The sequence below is a fragment of the Lynx canadensis genome, chromosome E2 (assembly GCF_007474595.2).
Source record: "Lynx canadensis isolate LIC74 chromosome E2, mLynCan4.pri.v2, whole genome shotgun sequence".
NCBI classification, from domain to species: Eukaryota; Metazoa; Chordata; class Mammalia; order Carnivora; family Felidae; genus Lynx; species Lynx canadensis.
In genome coordinates this window covers 29693635-29698534 of record NC_044317.1, presented here as the reverse complement: position 1 = coordinate 29698534, position 4900 = coordinate 29693635, and the positions used below count along the sequence as shown (strand labels likewise).

General features: G+C 44.9%; 1 non-coding gene across 1 annotated transcript; it reads right to left on the bottom strand.

Moving 5' to 3' along the window:
• Positions 1 to 1893: 1893 nt before the first annotated feature.
• Positions 1894 to 2084, bottom strand: LOC115503598. The gene has a single exon (XR_003965435.1). It is a non-coding gene; the product is annotated as a U2 spliceosomal RNA (small nuclear RNA).
• Positions 2085 to 4900: the final 2816 nt, after the last annotated feature.

The following is a 4900-nucleotide window of genomic DNA, read 5'->3' as shown; positions in this document are numbered from 1 at the left end:
TGCTGGGTTGGAAACCAGGGGGCTTGACTATCCTTCCAGCTCCGCCTTCTCTGGGCCTCAGTTTCCTCAACCGTGGATCGGGTCTTGCAAGGATGCCCCCGCCCGCTGACCCAGGTCTCACGGCCGAGCCTCCAGTCCCAAACTGGGATCCTGCCCACCTCTCTGCTGCCCAGCTCCAAAGTGGGAGTGAGGAGAAGATGTTCCTTCACCTGCCCCAGGGGCACCCCTCTCGGGGGACTTCAGCCCCACCAATAACTGCCTCCTGCTTTACAGACAGAGCGCACCTGCCAGGGAATGTTTACCTACAAGTGCCTAACAGGGAGAAGCTCTGCTCAAAAGCCCCGCGTAAAGGAAAAAGCAACAATGGTATCTTTCTTGTTATCTCCCGGACTAGTCCCCTTCCCCTTGGGAGGGCAATTTAATGAGTATGGATTTGGGGGAGCTTTGTTTGTGGCCTTTGGAGAATTTGGCTGACAGGAACGATAAGAAGGGGAAACTCAGACAAGCAAGAATTAATGAAATCCCAGCAAAAAAAAAAAAAATAGCTATTAAAGAAGGAGGGGTGCCTGCGGAGGGGACGTACTTGGCAAATCTGGAAACACATCCATCAGGTGACCTGGAGGAAATGAGCGCCTGGGGGCGGGGCGGGGAGCGTTCCCCCAGCAAACCTGGCAGAATCCTTAATCCTGTGACATCGTGGATGGAGGAGACAAACCAGCCAGAACCTTTGAAAGAGCAACAAATGGAAATCAATCCTTCCATAATAATAATAATCTGAGCTCTTGATGTCTGCCAAGCACCGACCTACGTTTTTTAAAGTGTGTGAACTCACTGCGCTCTCACAGAAGTCCTAGGAGGTAAATACTGAAATGCTTTTATCACTCGTCTTACAGACAAGGCAAGAGGGAGTACAGGGGAGATTGATTGTTGCGCCCAAACTCTCACAGCTAATAAGTGATAGAGCTGCCCTTGAACTCGGGCAGGCTGTGTCCAAAGGCCAGATTTTAACTGCTTTTGCTGTAGAGTCTCCCCATTTTCTGGAGGCTGCTACGTGAGAGATGGAAAAATGGCTCATTTTACAGACGGGGAAACTGAGCCCCCGAGAGGGCTCCCAGTGACACCAAGGGTCTGCGGTGTGCTTGAAACGCGACGTGCTTTTGCACCTGCGTGCCTCATCCTCTTTGTCCACCTGGCAAGCTCCTACCTACTTGCCAAGGTTCTCGAATGCTGCCTCCTTTGGGAACTTTCCACGCTCACTTCGGGCTGATCAGACTCTCACGGGCAGGATAGCATGTGTCCTCATTAGAGTGTTTTGCATAGGCAGTGTTTTCTTTCTTCTTTTTTTTCTTTCTTTCTTCTTTCTTTCTTCTTTCTTTCTTTCTTTCTTTCTTTCCTTTCTTTCTTCTTCTTTCTTTCTTCTCTTTCTTCTTCCTTCTTTCTTTCTTCTTCCCCTTTTTTATTTCTTGTCTTTCTTTCTTTCTTTCTTTCTTTCTTTTCTCCTTCCTTCCTTCCTTCCGTTCTTCCTCTCCTTCCTTCACTTCCTTCTTTTCAGAATCAAAAAAAAACCAAAATTACATAAGTAAAGGTTTTGAAGTATTCATGTTCCATGAACTAGAATTTATGTTGTTAACATTCTGCCATAGTCACTATATCTTCTTAAATAAAAGAACTCCAACAAAGCAAATAAAATGGAGGTATTATTTTTTTTTCTTTTATTAAGAGACAGGATATTACAGGTGATGTTGAGCCAACCACACCTGCCACCTACGTTCCTTCCTTCTCCACTGGCATGAATCTGTGAGCGTCTTAAGGATTTCTTTCTTTCTTTCTTTCTTTCTTTCTTTCTTTCTTTCTTTCTTTCTTTCTTTCTTTCTTTATTTTTTGTCCCCCGAGCGGGGGTGCACCATTCCTGGAAGTACTGCAATACCAGGTCGATGCGTGGAGTGGACGGAGCAAGCTCCTATTCCTTCTCCCAGCTCCAAAAATCCATTTAATATATTGTCCTCGGATAGAGGACGTATCAGATATTAAACTGATAAGAACAGATACTACACGTGATCTTAGCCAAAAGGCCGAGAAGCGATAGGATTTCTTTTTAAATTCAGATACATCTCGGGCCGCCTGGATGGCTCAGTCAGTGAAGTGCCTGACTCTCGGTGTCGGCTCGGGTCGTGATCTCACGGTCTGTGAGCTCGAGCCCCCTGTCGGGCTCTGCACTGACAGCACGGAGCCTGCTTGGGATTCTCTCTCTCTCTCTCTCTCTGACCCTCCCCCACTCACAAGCTCGCTCTCACTCCAAAAAATAAATAACTAAACATTAAAAAAAAATTGTTTTTAAATCCATATACCTCTATTTACCAACCCGCGTGCGCGTGAACTATTCGGAAAAGAACCCATAAAGCAGGGATGTGCAGGTGGACCAGGAATGGATAACCACCACCAACGACAAAAATCAGCACCACAAGTGCCTCAGAGGCTCACTGCACTTCCTTCCTGATTGAAATCCTTCCCTTGTATAACCTGTAGATTCTTAGTATAATTTAGTTTTTCCTGCTTTTTGAGCTTTGCCTAAATGGCACTGTTCCGTAACTATTCTCTTGTGCCTTGCTGCTTGGGCTTAACCCGTGACGGTAAAGCATTGTTGCCTGCATCGTCTGGTATTGAACGATACACCTTAATTTCTGTCCCCGTTTCTCAGGTGATGGGAATTTGGTCTGTCCCCAGTTCGAGGCCACTGTAAGCACCACGGAGCTACAGACGTTCTTGCTCGCGTCTCCTCGGGCACACGGCACGTTTTTCTAGGACACGTGCCTCGTGGAAGAATTGCTAGGTCAGAGGGCAGGGGTAACTCTAGTTGCCTTGCACGACACTAAATTGTTTTCTAAGAGCTGGAACTCCTAACCATGGTGTCAAGCTGCCTTACCAAACGCATGCGTTGAAGGAATCGATGGTTTTGGGGGAAAAAAACGACATAACGAATCCAAGGAAGGGATCGCCTTAACTAGAATCCAAGCATCTGTCTGCTGAAGTCTGCGTCTCCCTGTGGCACGTGCGGGCTCAGGACCCTGGAAATGCCTGGAATCAGCTGCTCTGGAGGGTTGTAAGGCGCCCATCGCACTCTTCCAACTCTCCGCCTGGACGGCGTCTGCTGACAAAGCAGAAGGATAGGTGTTACCAGTGACGTGGGCTTTATCTCCTCTGCACTGGGTGGCCCTGCCTCGGTTTCCCTTTTGCTTTGCCGGGACTCCCGAGGACCTAGAATGATGGTCGTGAGCCAGACCCCAATGTCCTCTTGGGGACTGCTCTGGTACACACCCATTCCACCTTCATCCACAATATTAAGTGGGACCCCATCAGGGTCCCCCTGAACGACCGAGAAGCCCCTTCATTATTCCGCTCAATATGTCAGCCAGGGCTGTTTACAGATCCAAGGATTCTCTTGCCAAATGTACAGCCTGCTCCCCAGGCTTTCGTGTTATAATGAAATGAAGAAGAAGCAAGACATCTTAATATCCTATCCAGTGAGAAAGTGAGATCCCCCCCCGCCCCACCCCTCCTTCTCTCTTAATAGATAAATTAATATCATCAAACATGCTGAAAAGATCCTTTATGAAAACAAGTCTCTTGCCAAAAAAAAAAAAAAAAGTTTATTATAAACCTAAAGAAATTTGTTTCAACTTGGTTAAAAGCCCTATTCTCAGCCACGAATTCGGTTCCCACTTTTTTTTTTTCCTCCTCTTCAATTAATTTCACACTAATCCATTTCTTTATCAGACGGTGGAGTGGATGCAGTAGACTGAGTGATGAAGATAAGGGCCAGTGGAGGTGTTTGGCTCTGTAATTTCATCCTTGAATTTTGTGATTACTAACAGGACAACTTTTTTAATTTGCTCTTTTGTCTGGATTCCCTGGCTGGCAATCTGCTCGGTGAGCCCGGCTTTTTAATCAATCACCTAGATAATCAAATGTCACTGGCTATCTGCTCCGTGTAATTACTTTTGCAATTAAAAATCAACCTCAAGTTGCCTCATCTAATTAGAGGGATGGGCAGATTTTCATCTAGATTGATTTTTTAATAAATATTGACTTAAAATGCCATAATCTCATCATATTCTTTCATTTTCTTTGTACCAAAAATCAAACAAATGGGAGAATTAGCAAGCAGAAGGAATCGTGGGACTTCAAAAGCTTCTGGTGCAGACACACAAAACTATGCTGTACAGAAGCCCAGCTTAGCCAGCCTAATAACACCACTCAATGGTTTCCACCTTTTATTGGAAAAAGGAACAAAGCAATTCAATGATTATATTTCACACTAACATTGTTGCAAGTGCAGAGTGTTAAGAGCTTCTAATTTCATTTATTGCGCTGCCCGGGACAATCGTTTCTGTTAATGCTCTTATTTCTTTCAAAGCAATCTCACATTTGCTATTAGAATTTTTAGCATTAAGGGGGAAAAAAAAATGTAGTATGTTTCCTACTGGAGCCGCCGCCCCTGTGAGTTTTCTTAAATACACCGATGCCACTCCGAGGCAGATAATTTTCTTGTTTTTGCTGTCTTGTATCTTTTACGTCTTGTAATTAAAACATTGTCAATAACACAGTTCGTTGCTTTTTGGTTGTAGTGGCTGATGTTGAACATGGAGAATCCACAATCTGGTAAGGGATTACCTCCAGGAAAATAACACACTTTGCTCAGAGAACAATCGTCCCGAGATGAAATGTAATGGTATCTTGTGTGCCTGTTTAAAAAAAAAAAAAAATCATGTCGGTGACCCCGACAGAATTCCATTTAAACCTCAGCTGATTGGGGAGATGATGAAGAAGTAATAATCCTTCTAGCATCCTTGCTTTATTCCGGCACAAAGAAGGTATTTCTGTCTCCTTGTGCGTTCACACT